We start from the raw sequence: 18,584 nt of genomic DNA, 5'->3' as shown, positions 1-18,584 counted from the left end.
TCTTGAAATTGTGTTGGATTAGGACTGACCAAAAGAGTGTACTTAAAAGTCAAATCTATCAGATATTATGGTTCTATGTGCCTAAGAGTGTCTGGCAAAAGATGTAAACCAATTCACCCTGGGCCCATGTAAGGCTGAGTTAGAAAAGAGTTAAGTAAAGTGCTATATTAGTACAGGTACATTCTATTTCCTAGATTTTCCTAAAGGAAACTGGGTTCCTAAATTTTCTTTTAGAGGGAAATATAGTCACGTAATAGAAAGAATACCAACTGTGGAGTATCAGATCTAAATTTAATCATAGTCTTGGTCATTTCTGTTGGTAAAATCTTGGCCAGGTTCCCTAACCTCTCTGAATCTCATACTCCTTTTTCTAAAACAGAGACATTAATACCTACCTTCAGGGGTTTTGTCAGGATTAACTGAAAATATCTTAACAGCTGACCAGAGTAAGTGTTTTATAAGTGGGAGTTTCTTCTTCAAGTCTAGTGCTCTGTACCTAGTTTTAATGTTCATGGGAGAGAAACCTGGATTTCTCTCCTCAGAGAAGTATACTTGTTTAAGTTACACTGCTGTCCTTTGCTTTTTAGTCATTGATCTCAGGAGGGGAAAAAAAAATGACTGTTTGACATCACCTAATCCTGGAGGGGGCAGTGGCTTTTTAATAGGAATGGATATGTGTGTGGTTAGTGCTAAAGCAGGTTATATGGTAATCATAGGATATTATTTTGCTGCAGAACATGGTTTTTATACTTTCTAAGTCTGTCCTTTCTAGCAGGAACACTCAGATGGCTTCTATTTGAGTTTACTTTGGAACATGGCCAACCCTACCTGACTCAGCTTTTTGTTACCTTGAAAATAGTAAGATGAATAACTTTTCCTGTTCCGTCAGCTGCTTAGTAACAGAATGCAGGGGAAGCCCAAGTTCAGTGTTGAAAGTCTTCTCTTGCTCACTGGATGATGTGACTGTGGTAATGGTCCTGAACTTCAGCTAAGGCATAGCCCTGCTCTACAGCAGCTTAAGTAGGTCTTTGAAATGTGACAGTTACTACCATCATTTCTATTTCCTCTATAGGTGGTTCTTAGGAACAACACAGTCAGAAGGAGTAAGACCAGAATAAGAGGCTGAACCTTATTTGGGCATGACTTCACTATGATATGGAGCAAAATTACCATGAACAACAGCTTTTCCTAAGTACAAGATGGCCTCAATCTTGCTTGTGCATTCTCTCTCTCTCTCTCTCTCTCTCTCTCTCTCTCTCTCTCTCTCCGATTAAATATCTGGTTATACTGGATTGCAAGGAAATAATAAAATGAATAAGAAGTAAATCCTACCCTCAATAAGTTTATAACCTAACTGGGTTCAATGGTGCACATCTGCAATCTCAGTGACTTGGGAGGCTGAGGGCAGGAGGATTGGAAGTTCAAGGCTATCCTTAGCAAGTTAGGGAGGCCCTAAGCAACTTATCAAGACCCTGTCTTAGAATAAAAAATAAAAAGGGTTAGAGATAGGGCTCAGTGAAAAGTGCCATTGAGTTCAATCCGTGGTATCAAAAAAAATTTTTTTATGATCTAGTAGAGAGCTGCATAATTCTCTGAGATTGAATGTCATGAGATATCCTGATAGCAGTCCTTGGGTACATAAAATAGAAAGCAAAACTCATAGGAGAATCTGAGAAGGCCTTATAAAGAGAGCAGTGTTTGATCTGGGCTATTCCTCCTTGTTGCTTTCAAACTGTCGCGAAAATTAGGCAATCTTACTGGAGTCCTAAATTATGGACTGAAGAACAAAGCTAGACTACATTCCATTGTTTGTCACTGGCTTCTGGTCATAAGACCTGATTTCTAGCCCAAGTTCTATTGTGACCTCCCTTTGACCTTGAGTGAGACATAACCTTTTGGGGTCTTATTTGTTTTTAAATGAGTAGTTTGGAAGAAGAAATTTCCTATGACCCTTCCTAGTTCTAAAATCCCCTTTGTCCTTCTTAATATATCACAAAATAGAACTGTAGGAATTACAGCATTGTAGGAAATGTAGGAATTGTGGTGAGGGGAGAGTAGAAGGCAGGTTGTGGATATTACCAACCACAATGCATTGGAGTTGACATGTCAGTATACATTAGAGTGAAAGTGTTTTCTTTCTCTGGGACTAAAAGATTGCTTGTTTTTCAAGCAATCAGAAAGAGTTAAATATTTTTCAGTAATTAACATTATTCTCAAAGAATACATTAAGTTCAGAATTCTTTTTCTGGAGACTCAAGAGCAATAATAATGAAAGATCTCTCCAAAGTCAGAGTCACATTTCTAAGATGCCAGGCCATTGAGAAGCATATCTCTGAGGCTGAGAGTCTCTGCCTTCTCTAATTCTTAAAAATAGTTCAGGTGATTCATTCCTTCCATCCTCCTTCCCTCCCCCCCCCCCCCACTTCCCCTCTCTCCTTTCCTTCATTTTGCATCTATTATCAGTGAACTTGTTTAGCACTTACAGTAGAGAACAAGGTGGGTGCTAGTTAGACCTTCTACCTTACCCAACAGCCCTTCTCGTCATGTGCAAGATCTTACTTCCATTTGCTTTTCCCCATGCAAGAACTCTTAGCCATAGATTAAGTACCACTTGTATACTAATGTCTTCCATAACTGTATCTCTAGACCTGACTTCATCCCTAATTTTCACTCATATATCCAACCACCTGCTTATAGACAGACACACATAGATGTTTCTTAGACACTTCAAAGACAACGTGGCCAAAGCTGAATTCACCATCTTCCTTCCCCACCAATTGGCTTATCTTTCCATATCTCACACTCAGAATGGCTTAACATCACATAAAGTCAGACTCCTGGGAATCATCCTGGATTCCTCTTCTTCTCTCACTATTCCCTACAGTGTCCTGGTTCCCCCACACACTCAAAATTCTGCTTTTTTTCATTTCCCCAAATACTCTGGTGTTCTCTTTTTCTGTTTTATTCCTGCAACAATTATCTCATTTAGGCTCTCCTGTCTTTTGCCTGGACTACTACAATGCCTCTGGTCTTACTGCCCATGAGTCCTTCTTCCACTCTGTAGCCAGTCATCACCTACAATGTGAATTTACTACTATAGAATGTTATATATTCCATTGTCTAACCACCACAAGAGTCAGCTCACATCCCTTTGCATTGTATATGTCCAGACTCTTCCTCAGCCTCAACTCCCATTTCTCCCCATCATGAGCCTCACAGGGTACCTTTGCTCATGTCTTTCCTCCACCTGGTATATCTTTTTATTCTGTTAATCTGACATACCTTTATTCAGTTTCCAGTACTCTCCTCTAGAAAGTCCTCTATGGACTTGGCATGAGCTCCACCTCTGTGCTACCACTGTACCTTATACATACTTTGATTTTTATCACTTCCTATGTGTTATGTCATGGATATAATTTGGGCTCGTTTCCCAAGGGTTCATGTATTGAGAGCTTGGTCCTCAATGTGGCCATGTTAAGAATGGTGAGAATTTTTGGGGGTGGGACCCAATGGGTTGTTGTTACTGGGTCCTTCTTACACTCTGGTTTCCTGTCCTGTCCTTGTGATGCCATCCACTATGGAGTCCTGACTACAGTCAAGCTGATACTGGTACCATGACCTTAACCTTCAGAATTTGGGGCTAAACAGACCTCTTTTCCTTTCTTTTTGTGCTGATGGGGACTGAATCCAGGGCTTTGAACATGCTAGGTAAGTGTTCTACCAGCTGAGCTACATCCCCAACCCTTAGATCTCTTTTATTTCCCAGCTTTAGCTATTTTATTATCATAATAGAAGATAGACAAATGTATGAAAATTATGTATTTACATATGTCTTGCCCATTAGACCTTAGGATCATCAAAAGCAGAAACCTTGAGTCAGCAAACTGATCGCTGACCACCAGTGGAGCACCAGCTGCCTGCTGACGCCTGGAAGTTCACTGTGACAGTACCTGCAGGTTTGATTACATGTGGCTGCCGCCATTTTGAGACAACAGCCAGGCCCTGAGGGACCCTTGGCTGGACTGACTGAGCCCCGTCTCCAGGATGCCTCAGCCTGACCAATCACTTCCTGCCTCTGGGGCCCTCACAATGACTGACTGCTCCTTGCCGCCAGGACCCCCAGACCAACTGACTGTGCCCTATCACCGGGACCCCAGACCGTCTGATTGCACCCGGCCTCCAGGATCCCACAACCACACCAAACACATCGGACCTCCAGGACCCCTACCGGACCAACTGTATCCCGTCTCCAGGACCTCCAGCTGACCACGTCCACCCCTGAGCTGCAGCTCCCCATTTGCCAACACATTTCAAAGCCAGAGCGGCCATCTTGGATAATCCTGGAAGCCATAGCTCCGATCTTTGGGTGGGGCAAATCCCATCCTGTGACGCCTGCTGGAGGCTTGAAGCTCATTGTCAGGTAACTCTCATGTATCAGGTTACTGAACACTGGGAGGTTTCATTAGTATATGACTGTTATACAGTAGATTTTCTTTTTTCTCCTTTTTAAAAAATTTAAGTTTTTATTTCTTTACTTTTCTTGCTCTTTTTTCCTTTTGTATACCTGTTCCCTCAGAACATGCTAACATGTTTCTTTCTCCCTTTTTTGCATGCTAACATTTGATTTTCTTTTGCTTACACTCTCACCCTTTCTATTTTCTAGAACTTCTGTATATTCTTTTCTTATCCCATTAACAGCCACATTCTACATCCCTCTGCTTCCTCTTTGTCCTCCATTAGAAACTGCAGACCTTATTGCAAACCTGTTTGTTTATCGAAGATAATATTTGAACTCATTTTGTTTACTATGACAATTTTGTTATTGTCCCCATAGGGGTTACTTGGTCTAGGATTGCATAGTGTCTGATTTGGGTACTGCTAATATTGATCTCCCCTTAAAGAAAAGGTTTTGTAAACCTATAGGACCACTATAAGCCTACAGGAGGGAAACTGCAATACCCCAGATCTGCACTGCTAGAGGGGAAGATACATGAACAACATGAAAAAAACAAGGAAAGAAAATGATCCAAACAAATCTGGATTCTATATTAATAGAATGCAATGACAGTATGTTAGAAGAAATGTCAGAAAAGGACTTCAGATTATTCATGATTAAGATGATTCAGGAAGGAAAGAATGAGATAAGAGAGCAAATGCAGGTAATGAATGATAATACCAATAAGCTGAAAGAGTACCTGCAGGAAGCAAAAGATCATTTCAACAAAGAGATAGAGATTCTCAAAAAAAAAAAAAAAAAAAAAACCAAATGGAAATCCTTGAAATGAAGGAGACAATAAACCAAATAAAAATCTCAATGGAAAGCATCACCAAAAGACTAGACCATTTGGAAGACAGAACCTCAGACAATGAAGACAAAATATTTAATCTTGAAAATAAAGTTGCCCAAACAGAGAAGATGGTAAGAAATCAGGAACAGAATCTCCAAGAACTATGGGACATCATGAAAAGACCAAATTTAAGAATTATTGGGATTGAGGAAGGCACAGAGATACAAACCAAAGGAATGAACAACCTATTCAATGAAATAATATTGGAAAATTTCCCAAACCTGAAGATTGAAATGGAAAATCAAATACAAGAGGCTTACAGAACACCAAATGCACAAAATCACAACAGATCCACACCAAGTTACATTATAATGAAAATGCATAACGTTCAAAATAAAGATAGGATTTTGAAGGCCATCAGAGAAAAGCTGAGATTACATATAGGGGGAGACCAATACGGATAGCAGCCGACTTCTCAACCCAGACTCTAAAAGCTAGAAGGGCCTGGAACAACATCTTTCAAGCTCTGAAAGAAAATGGATGCCAACCAAGTATCCTATACCCAGCAAAACCAACCTTCAGATTTGAAGACGAAATAAAATCCTTCCATGATAAACAAAAGTTAAAAGAATTTACAAATAGAAAACCTGCACTACAGAATATTCTCAACAAAATATTCCATGAAGAGGAAATGAAAAACAACAATGTAGGTCAGCAAAGGGAGGAAGTACCTTAGAGAAAAACCACCCAAAGGAGAAACCAAGCCAACTTAAAAACCAAAAATAAGCCAAATGACTGGGAATACAAATCATATCTCAATAATAACCCTGAATGTTAATGGCCTAAACTCATCAATCAAAAGACATAGACTGGCAGAATGGATTAAAAAGAAAGACCCAACAATATGCTGCCTGCAAGAGACTCATCTCATAGAAAAAGATATCCACAGACTAAAGGTGAAAGGATGGGAAAAAGCCTACCACGCACATGGACTCAGTAAAAAAGTGGGGGTTTCCATCCTTATATCAGATAAAGTGGACTTCAAGCCAATGTTAGTCAGAAGGGATAAAGAAGGACATTTCATACTGCTTAAGGGAACTATAAATCAGGAAGACATAACAATAGTAAATATTTATGCCCCAAACAATGGTGCATCCCTGTACATCAAACAAATCCTTCTCAATTTCAGGAATCACATAGACCACAACACAATAATTCTGGGTGACTTTAATGCACCGCTGTCACCACTAGATAGATCTTCCAAACAAAATCTAACCAAAGAAACCACAGAACTCAAAAACACAATCAATAACCTAGACTTAATAGACATATATAAAATATTCCATCCATCAATGAGCCGATTCACTTTCTTCTCAGCAGCACACGGAACCTTCTCGAAAATAGACCATATGTTATGCCACAAAGCAACCCTTAGGAAATGCAAAAAAATAGAGATACTGCCTTGTGTTCTATCAGATCATAATGGACTGAGAGTAGAAATCAATGACAAAATTAAAAAGAGAAATTACTCCAACACCTGGAGACTAAATAATATGCTATTGAATGAAACATGGATAACAGAAAACATCAGGGAGGAGATTAAAAAATTCTTAGAGGTCAATGAGAACGATGATACAACGTATCAAAATCTCTGGGACACTATGAAAGCGGTACTAAGAGGAAAATTCATTGCATGGAGCGCATTCCAGAAAAGAATGAAAAGTCAACAACTAAATGACCTAACATTACAGCTCAAAGCCTTAGAAAAAGAAGAACAGAATAACAGCAAAAGTAGTAGAAGACAGGAAATAATTAAAATCAGAGCTGAAATCAATGAAATTGAAACAAAAGAAACTATTCAAAAAATTGACAAAACAAAAAGATGGTTCTTTGAGAAAGTAAACAAAACAGACAAACCCTTAGCCACACTAACAAAGAGAAGGAGAGAGAAGACTCAAATTACTAAAATACATGATGCAAAAGGAAATATCACGACAGACACCACTGAGATTCAGAACATAATGAGAAGCTACTTTGAAAATCTGTATTCCAACAAAATAGAAACTACTGAAGACATTGACAATTTCTAGAGACATATGCTCCTCCCAAACTGAACCAGGAGGACATACACAATTTAAACAGATCAATATCAAGCAATGAAATAGAAGAAGCCATTAAAAATCTACCATCCAAGAAAAGCCCAGGACCAGATAGATTCTCAGCCGAGTTCTACAAGACCTTCAAAGAAAAACTCATTCCAATACTTCTCAAAGTATTCCAGGAAATAGAAAAGGAGGGTACCCTACCGAACTCCTTCTATGAAGCTAATACCACCCTCAAACCCAAACCAGGCAAAGACACATCAAGGAAAGAAAATTTTAGACCAATATCCTTGATGAATATAGATGCAAAGATCCTTAACAAAATATTGGCAAACCATATCCAAAAACATATTAAGAAAATTGTGCACCACGATCAAGTGGGGTTCATCCCTGGAATGCAAGGATGTTTCAACATTTGTAAATCAATAAACGTAATCCATCATGTCAATAGACTTAAGTATAAGAATCATATGGTTATTTCAATTGACGCAGAAAAAGCGTTCGACAAAATACAACACACCTTCATGCTCAAAACACTAGGAAAAATAGGGATAGTAGGAACATACCTGAACATTGTAAAGGCTATTTATGCTGAGCCCATGGCCAACATCATTCTTAATGGAGAAAAACTGAAAGCAGGAACTTAAGCTGTCACTATTTGAGGATGACACAATTCTATATTTAGAGGATCCAAAAACCTCCTCCAGAAAACTTCTAGACCTCATCAATGAATTCAGCAAAATAGCAGGCTATAAAATCAACACGCATAAATCTAAAGCATTTTTATATGCAAGTGACGAAACAGCTGAAAGGGAAATGAGGAAAACAACTCCATTTGCAATAGCCTCAAAAAAAATAAAATACTTGGGAATCAATCTAACCAAAGAGGTGAAAGATCTCTACAATGAGAAGTACAAAACATTGAAGAAAGAAATTAAGGAAGACCTTAGAAGACGGAACGATCTCCCATGTTCTTGGATAGGCAGAATTAATATTGTCAAAATGGCCATACTACCAAAAGTGCTATACAGATTCAATGCAATTCCAATTAAAATCCCAATGACGTACCTTACAGAAATAGAGCAAGCAATCATGAAATTCATCTGGAAGAATAAGAAACCCAGAATAGCTAAAGCAATCCTTAGCAGGAAGAATGAAACAGGGGGTATCGCAATACCAGAACTTCAACTATACTACAAAGCAATAGTAACAAAAACAGCATGGTATTGGTACCAAAATAGACAGGTAGATCAATGGTACAGAATAGAGGACATGGACACAAACCCAAATAAATACAATTTTCTGATACTAGACAAAGGTGCCAAAAATATGCAATGGAGAAAAGACAGCCTCTTCAACAAATGGTGCTGGGAAAACTGGAAATCCATATGCAACAGAATGAAACTAAACCCCTATCTCTCACCCTACACAAAACTAAACTCAAAATGGATCAAGGACCTTGAAATCAGACCAGAGCCTGCATCTTATAGAAGAAAAAGTAGGTCCAAATCTTCACCTTGTTGGCTTAGGATCAAACTTCCTTAACAGGACTCCCACAGCACAAGAAATTAAAGCAAGAATCAATAACTGGGATAGATTCAACTAAATAGCTTTCTCTCAGCAAAGGAAACTATCAGCAATGTGAAGAGAGAGCCTACAGAGTGGGAGAATATCTTTGCCACTCATACTTAAGATAGAGCACTAATCTCCAGAATCTATAAAGAACTCAAAAAACTCTACAAAGAATACAAATAACCCAATCAACAAATGGGTTAAGGATATGAACAGACACTTCACAGAAGAAGATCTACAAACAATCAATAAACATACGAAAAAATGTTCACCATCTTTAGTGAAATGCAAATCAAAACTACACTAAGATTCCATCTCACCCCAATTAGAATGGCAATTATCAAGAATACAAGCAACAATAGGTGTTGGAGAGGATGTGGGGAAAAAGGTACACTCATACATTGCTAGTGGGGCTGCAAATTAGTGCAGCCACTCTGGAAAGCAGTGTGGAGATTCCTTAGAAAACTTGGAATGGACCTACCATTTGACCCAACTATCCCACTCCTCGGCCTATACCCAAAGGACTTAAAATCGGCATACTACAGAGATACAGCCACATCAATGTTCATAGCTGCTCAATTCACAATTGCCAGACTGTGGAACCAACCTAGATGCCCTTCAATTGATGAATGGATAAAGAAACTGTGGTATAAATATACAATGGAATATTACTCAGCTATAAAGAATAATAAAATTATGGCATTTGCAGGCAAATGGATGAAATTGGAGAATATCATGTTAAGTGAGATAAGCCAATCTCAAAAATCCAAAAGACAAATGATCTCACTGATAAGCGGATGATGACACATAATGGGGGGTGGGAGGGGGGCAAGAATGGAGGAAGGAGGGACTGTATAGAGGGAAAAGAGAGGTGGGAGGGGTGGGGGGAAGGAAAAAAATAACGGAATGAATTAAACATCATTACTCTATGTAAATGTATGAATATGCAAATGGTATGCTGTTACTCCATGTACAAACTGAAACAACATGTATCCCATTTGTTTACAATAAAAATAAATTTTAAAAAAAGTTAAAAATGTCTTTTAAGAAGTCCAATTGAAAGCACTACTTTTTACATCAAAGTATTTCATTTTTTGAAAGCAGTGTTCGATTGTATCAGCCCTGTATATATAATAATAAAGTGTGAAAACAGAAGCTTCAAAGAAAAAAAGGCAGAAACCTTGTTTACTTCATTGTAAATTTCTTATGACCTAGCATAAGCTTGATAAATAAAATAGTTCTTGAACTGAACTAATTGATGGAACTTAGTTTTAGTTGTGAATCATGAGGGAACTGTCTGAATCTAGTTACTGGTAAGGTTGCAGGTACCATCACTTTCTCACATAATTTGTAGAGCTAGATGAATCCTTTGATCATTTAGTATTGTTCCTCCATAGACGTGTGTCTAGGTTAGTCCCTCTCCTCCCAACTTAGCAAGACCCTGTCTCAAAGAATAAAAAGGGCTAGTGATGAAGCTCAGTGGTAAAGCACCCCTAGGTTCAGTCTTGAGTAACACACACACACACACACACACACACACACACACACGAGAGAGAGAGAGAGAGAGAGAGAGAGAGAGAGAGAGAGAGAGAGAGAGAGAGAGAGAGAGAGAGAGAGAGAAGCCTTTTGTTTTATGCCAGGCTGTTCTCAGCCAAGCCTCCATGTCAACAGGTTCCATTGTTAGTGGTAATGACTTGAGAAGCACTAACATCCAGATCACTACAAAATAACCCCAGTGAGACCAAAGCAGAAATGGTCTCAGGAACATCCAGAAGAGATGCACTTTCATCCTGAGTCTGAGTTAGGTTGAAAAGGTGTTTTCATGATTGGCAGGGTAGGTATTCTGAAATTAGGTCAATATTGTGCTTTGTATGAGATTTATAAGATGGCAGGTAAAGGCAGGTGGAAGGGACAAAAAATAATAGTATGACATATCAAAGAGAAGGTTTGAATCAAAGAGAATTGAAGGAAGTACCATAGTTCAGGTGTGTAAGCTGAACAAAGAAAAGAATCCCAATAGAACTGTGCTTAATGAAGGAACCTAAGAAATAATTACAAATTTAGTAAGGTGATGATGGAGAGTTTCATCCCTGGAAATTCTACTTAGAGTCCTACTAGCTTGAGATCTTCCAAGTCTATTTTCTCATAGCTGTTACATGCCATCCGATTTGAGAATAAGGAAGCCAGTGAGGGGAGGTGAAGTAAAAAGATATAAAAGACACAGGAAATAGCAAGGAACATGTAGGAAAGGCTAGTTTAAAATGGATAATGGGGTCAATTTAGTTTAACCAGTACTTGTTGAGTGCTTGTTATGCATAAGGCATTGTATGTGGTGGGGGAACAGAGATAACAAGAACTGGAACTGGGATTTCTGGGAGGTTATAGTCCTCTTTGAAGGTGCCCAAGAAGGTAAAGTCCATGGTAGAAAATCTAGTGACTAATGATATGCTTTCCAATTAAGAGGTCTTTGAAAGTGAAACCAGGAATTGTTTCTGGAATACATATTATCTGGTCCCATCTCATATTCTAAAACTTTACCAGCATAAGAAGTGATATATCTGTCCTACAATTTGATGATCACATGTCAGAATGCATAGAGGAAGAAGTGGCATGGAATTGGAGAATTACTTTCAGAAAAGGCAGAAATTCTTCCCCAAATTCTGTTGCCAAGACATCCTCTGGAAGTATTAGGAAAATATTTTTCCCAATATAATCTCTTAGAGAGAAACACTGTGCTAATTATACTTTTTCATCTTAATTGAATTTTCTTCTAAACAAGTTGGCATAATGGAGAATATCCCCAAAGGCCCTAATTTATTCAGGATTAATAAGTATGTCATTGTAAGTGGGTAGTGAATATCTTGCAAATGGTTATTGCAAAATAATTAGTTGTACATGTGTTCAAAGAGCTTTCATTGCCCTAAAATCTTGGGGATTTTTATTTGTATTTTTCAACAGAAAAGAAAATATACAAGCCAGGTGTGCTGGTACATGCCTGTAATCCCAGTGACTCAGGTGGCTGAGGCAGGGGGATCACAAGTTAAAGACCAGCTTCAGCAACTTAGCAAGATTCTATCTTAAAATAAAAAATAAAAAGTGCTGATATAGTTTGGTGGTAAAGCAAACCTGGGTTCAATCACTAGTACCAAAAAAAGAGAGAGAGAGAGAGACAAAAAGGAAAATACACAGAAACACATCAGTAATTTTAAGGTGGGAGCAGAGTCAAGAAAAAATTTTAGTTAGTTTTGAGTCCTGGAATACCACTCTATAGCTTGGGTCTGGAATGCTCCCGAAAGCCCATGTGTTAAAGGCTTGGTCCCCAGCTTGGTGCTATCAGAAGGTGGTGTACCCCTTAAGATATGGGGCCTACTGGGAGGTCTTCAGGTCACTGGAGGTGTGCCCTTAGGGAGGATTGTGGAAGCCCGGCCCTTGTCACATCTTATCTATTAGAGTAGTTTTGCTCTGACCATGATCTGCTACCACAGGCCCAAAGCAACTAATCATAGACTGAAACCTCTGAAACTGTGAACCAAAACGAACTCTTCCTAAATTAATTATCTCAGTTATTTGTTATAATAAGCTAACACCTCACGAGATCTTCTACTATTAAGTAAATTACATAATAAATAAATCTAAGTTATTAATGGCCTTTCTCAAATGGGAATAAACTGCTAGGGATGGGATTTTTCTACTGAAAACTGATTACATTCCAGAGCTGCTAGAGACATTTAATAAGCCATTAAAAACCCTGCTCTAGGCTGGGGAGATAGCTCAGTTGGTAGAGTGCTTGCTTCATAAGGCCCTGGGTTCAATCCCCAGCACTGCAAAAAACAAAAAACAAAAACAAAAACAAAAACAACAAAAAAACCCTGCTTGCCTAATTATACTACACAAAGCCCACCAATCTCCAAACGAAGTTCATAGACCATTCTTAACCATGTACACCATTCTTAACCATGAACATTTTAATAAAGCTTGCAATGTGAAATGAAGAACCAAAAATTACAGAAAAGGTCACTTTAATTCTACATCATGCATAGCTGGAAAAATGGGAAATTATACTCCATTGTATATGATGTCATGTAAAACTAATTAAAACAAATAAACAAACACATTTTGTAGGTAAAATCTCTTAAAATGTTGAAAAAATAGAGTTAAAATTCTCAGATAAAAAAGAAATGATGCTATATTTGTGAAATAAGAAGAGGATGCTATGAAAAGAGAAAATTTAGAATTGAGTACTGTCCTCCCCCACCAATGAAAGCTTTTGGGAATTAAAAATAATATGATGGTAGAAAAGAAAAGGTTTAATAGAAAGAATGGATGTTCTATTAGAAGTAAAATATAAGATATATTTTTAAAATTAGAAGATATCCAAGATCCAATATCTAAGAGGTGTAAGCTTCAGAAGGAGATAACAGAGGAAATTATAAAACAGGAAAAAAAATCCCTCAGGACTGAAGAATACAATTTTAAGATAGAAAATGCCTATAAAGTAACTAGAACAATGAAAAAAAATCCCCAACACCAAATAACAACATCATGAAATACCAGAATATAAAGCATAAAGAAAAGGAAGTCCTACAAATTTCCAGAGTTAAAACAAAGTACAAGGGCTGGGGTTGTAGCTCAGTGGCAGAGTGCTTGCCTAGCATGTGTGAAGCACTGGGTTTGATCCTCAGCACTACATATAAATAAATGAATAAAGGTTCATTGACAACTAAAAAAAACAAAAAGTACAAGGGATCTAGAATTAGAATGGCATCGATTTCTCAATAGCACCATAAGAAAGTGGAAGAGAATGGAGAAATGTCCTCAAAAATTGGAAAGAGAATTACTTGCAATTGATATCCAAAAACCATTAATCCAGTGTGAAGGAAGCAAAGTGGCATCTTAAATGTGCAAGGTCTCAAAAAGCAGCTGGGTCTTTGGGAGACTTATGTGATTTTGGGAGCCCTCTTTTAAAAAAGACTTAAAATTATAAATACAAAATTAGGATTGAAAGTGAATATTAATTTAGAATGAGAAAAGAAATCACAGCAAACTAGGACCATGGAGGGATCTTCCTTTTAAGATCTCTTAAGAAAATTCACCCACAATGTTTCTTTATGGCAAACTGGTTTTCTCCTTCACTGGACAACTAGAAGCAACTAAAGGCACTCACAGGGGCTCCCTGAGCTTCCTCAGTACCTGGGTGAAATCTGCCTTTGCCTCAATGTGCCCTTTCTCAGGAAGCTATGCTCCAGTAAAACCAAGGAATTAGAGGGTATGGTACCTAAGAAATGGGAATTCAGCACGATTCCCAGGGTGGCAGTGAGGGGAAATCCCAGTATAACTAGGAGCCTAAGAATAATCAGTCCCTGAGAATGGAGGACTGATCAGGGATGTTTTCAAGAGAAAAAAAATAAAATCAGACTAATTGATAACTCTGTGTTTTACTCTATTGAGAGGAATTTATTCTGCCAAAATTTAAGCAAGCATTGGTGATGAGTACTCAAAACCCTAAGTGACTGAAGAAAATGTAGCAATTACTAACTCCAGGAGAAACAAAAAGGTTGATGAAGAAAGGAAGGGTAAAGTTAGTGTATATCACACATCTTCAATGAAAATTATATTTACTTAGTCATTGTAATATAAACACTAACCATTGATATTAGAATATACATGTATTTTTTTTTCTGTACAGGGGATTGAACTCTCTACCATTAAACTACATTCCAGTCATTTTTCTTTTTTTAATTTGAGACAGATTCTTGCTAAGTTGCTGAGGCAAGTCTCAAACTTGAGATCCTCCTGCCTCAGTCTCCTGAGTTACTGGGTTTACAGGTGTGTGCCACCCAGCCTCCATAGGATATAATTATATTGGCAACTTATGAAAAAGGGAAAAGATTGTGAGATGGAATGATGGGGTGTGAAAGAGCTAACTCTTCTCCTTCAAGGCAGGATGTCAACAGATGCTATCCAGAACTGGAAAGGAGAAAACAAAATCACCAGTATTATCAGCTTATTTAGGAACATGGTGGTAAATATCAGAAAAATACAGCCAAAAGCATTGCTAGGAGAGTCAATTCAGTAAACTCAGGGAAAATCTTCTACAACTAATGACTTCTGAAACTACACTGATTTATGTTGACCCAAGTAGAAAATTTAAAAAGAAAGCAATAATCTCTAGAGGACTGAGGGAGGAAGCTGTTGGGAATAAAATAAAGGAACCTCTGCTAAACTTCCCCGAATTTAGTGTCTCTTAAAATATAGTCCTGCTGCCACCCACATTCAGAGAACCTGGAGTTACCAGTCCATAATTCAGATTTATAGACTCATACCAGACCTAAATACCGCCTTCCCTCAGTATTCATGTGCCATAAGTTTCAGGATCCCCAAACCTGTAATGCTCAAGTCCCTTATATAAAATGATGCATTATTTGTATCTAACCTATACACATCTTCCTGTATATTTAGACTACTTAACAAATCTAATACAAGTATTATGCAAATAATTGTTATACTGTTATGTGACAAGAAAAAAATCCTGTACATGTTCAATATACATAATACCATATGTGTGTATATATGATTATATACACTATATAATATATAATACTATGTATGATTATATTATATTATATATAATATATACTTTTTTTGTGATACTGAGGATTGAACCCAGGGATACTTTACCACTAAGATACATCCCCAGCCCTTTCATTTTTTCATTTTGAGACAGAATCTCACTAAGTTGCCCAAGTTGGCCTCTAACTTGCAATCTTCCTGTCTCAGCCTGAGGAGAATCTGGGATTACAGATGTACATCAACCAACCCTGCTGTATATTTACAATACCTTTGATCTGTGGTTGGTTTTGTCTGTGGATGGGGAACCCCTGGATATGGAGGTCTGACTGTAATCCCCATTTCTCAGGGTAGACCTCATATTCTACAATTTTAAAAAGTTCCCCTAGACTCACTACATTATCTATTCCTTTTTTTAAATAAAACAAACAAACAACAACCAAACCAACCAAACAACCCTTTTAGAAACAGAGTCTCTGGCTCATAAAGTATACACTATGATTGACATTGCTAGTCGTCTACCCAGAATTCATTTTACTTTCTTCCTTATTGACAGAATTTCAGTTTTGTTGCACTGATGATACATCCAAGTTAAACACTAGATTTTCTCAGGTTCCCTTCCATTTGGAGTGGCTAAGTGACATAGTTCCAGTCTGTGAAATATAAGAATTCTACTGGGTGGAGCTTCCAGGAAAGATATTGTTATTAATTATCAAAAAAGACCAACTCAGCTGGCACATTGCCTTATGCCCTTCTTTCTGCTGAAATGCAGGAGGACTAAGTTCCTCAATGAGCCAAGTATGTAAGCTACATACAAAGAACAGTGGTGCAGGAAGAAAAAAGTAGTCTGTTCTGGGTGACATTCTGGAACAATTTTAGTAGTTCCCAACTTCTCACTTCCAGACCTGCAGTTATATAAGGAAAACAAACTCCTTGTTTAAGCCAGTGTAGAAGGGTTTTATTTCTTGTAACTGAAAGAAATTCTAGTGCCATCTCATGCTTGTTCAAATGTTTCTTTCACATGTATTCAACATGTTTTATTGAGTGCCTATTAGTGGGCACTGTGCTAGGAATCACAGTTAAGGTGCTTTGCTTCGCAGAGCACAAAACAGTTGGAAGGATCTACAGGTATGGAATGTCCCTGATTTATGATAGTTTGACTTAGAAATTTTGGCTTTATGATGGAGCAAAAGTCATACACATTCAGTAGAAACTGTACTGTAGGTCTTTAATTTTAATCCGTCCCTGGACTAATCAATATAATCTTTTTTGATGCTGGGCAGTGGCAGCAAATCATAGCTCCCCATCAGTCACACAATCACAAAGGGAAACAGCCTACATTGTTTTGTGTTGCTAACCTAGGATGTTTGGAGGTTAGGTGTAGTAAATGCATTTTTTTTGGGGGGGGAGGGTGTACCAGGGATTGAACTCAGGGGCCTTTAACCACTGAGCCACATCTACAGTCCTTTTTTGTATTTTATTTATAGAGATAGGGTCTTGCTGAGTTGCTTGGACCTCACTAAGTTGCTATGGCTGGCTTTGAACTCATGGTCCTCCTGCCTCAGCCTCCCAAGCCACTGGGATTACAGGCGTACATAAATGCATTTTTTGATTTATGATAATTTTCAGTTCACAAGGTGTTTATTGGGACGTAACTCCATCATAAGTCAAGGAGCATCTATATTTGAAACTGGGATGCAGGAAAATTATGGTCAAACCAATAGACCTTAAACAAATAGAGTGAATCAAAATAGGTTACTAGATTTATATGCCACAAAGAGCTATAATATGAACACTGGGAGACCTAGATTTTATCTCTAACTTTTTAGTGAAATAGATTTTGGGACTCAACATAGAGTACTTACCTAATTTTTCCTGAACCTAGTGTTTTTTTTTTTTTAATATTAGACTTGATAGTCTTTAAGGCTATACCTAGCTCTAAGATAATTTTGTGATTACATTGAACAAAGATGGGCATGAAATGGACTAAAGTGTCTCTAAATTTAGGCTCTAAGAATTCAAGTCAGAGAATATATTAAATAAATGTTGAGGAGAAACAAATGACAATTCCCTATCACAAAAATCAGACAAACAGCAAACACAAAAAAAAAAAAAACCCAAAAAACTCTAGTGGGAGCTGTGGTATTCTGGAAGAAATTCTGGTTGGGGTCCCGGTTCAGCTATTTAATAACTGGAAAACCCTGGGTCACATAAAAAATACCTTTGTTTGCTCTTATCTCATAGGACTGCTTACAGAAATCACTTTGTACACTGAAAGCCCCATTATAATTTGACTACCAAAGATATTGATAATGGCTTATAACATCTAAATTCTGGCAAGGAAAAGACTGTGGCATGCCTTGATATCCTCAGTGTAATTCTGCATCACATGTAGGTAGCTGATAGATCTGACTTTCTAGCGTCCCTAATAATGTGCCTTGTGGCCATCTAATTTTTACACAAGAGAATAGGTAAAAAGAAACAAAAACAGCTAAAATTTAAATGATCTCTTTTTGTTTGTTTCTAGCTCCAGTGAAGGTTTTGGGAAGAGTGCTGGATGGTTAAAAGGGAGGAAGCTACGATTTCAAGTAAAAAAGCTGGGTATGTAGTTCAATAATAGAGCATTTGCTGAAGCCCTGAGTTTGATCTCCAGCACCATAAAAAAAGAAACGTTGGGGTTGGGTATGTAACACTGTGGTAGAGCCAACCAGGGGGCCCTAGGTTCAATCCCTAGCAAAACACACACACACATAAACACACACACACACACACACACACACACACACACATCAACACACCTCCTCACACACAAATAAACAAAAATGAAGTATGGGATTACGGTACTTACCTGGGGTGTCTAATTGTTCATACTGAAGTACGGTCTAGTATGTGAATAATCTAGTGTTTGTCTTATGACCTGCCTGTAGAAACATATAGATATAAAATGTGTCTATGTATGCATTTGTTGATACTTTAGTTTTCAGCTTTTTATAGTTAAAAACCTTTATAATGGCAGGACTTTGGCTATGGGAGTGGCTTTTAATAAAACTGCCCT

General features: G+C 37.8%; 1 protein-coding gene across 3 annotated transcripts in view; it reads right to left on the bottom strand.

The window, feature by feature from the left end:
* Positions 1–18,584, bottom strand: part of Tmem45b (transmembrane protein 45B) — a 47,946-nt gene that overhangs the window by 27,304 nt on the left and 2,058 nt on the right. The window contains exon 2 of one of the 3 annotated variants that reach the window (XM_047519713.1): positions 18,378–18,450. The exons of the other annotated variants lie outside the window; for them this stretch is intronic. The gene's annotated coding sequence lies outside the window, so the exon portion shown is untranslated. The remainder of the gene's footprint in view (positions 1–18,377; positions 18,451–18,584) is intronic. 3 annotated transcript variants of the gene reach the window in all.

The sequence above is a fragment of the Sciurus carolinensis genome, chromosome 11 (assembly GCF_902686445.1).
Source record: "Sciurus carolinensis chromosome 11, mSciCar1.2, whole genome shotgun sequence".
NCBI lineage: Eukaryota > Metazoa > Chordata > Mammalia > Rodentia > Sciuridae > Sciurus > Sciurus carolinensis.
Note: the sequence above shows the minus strand (reverse complement) of the source record. Positions and strands in the feature narration are given on the sequence as shown.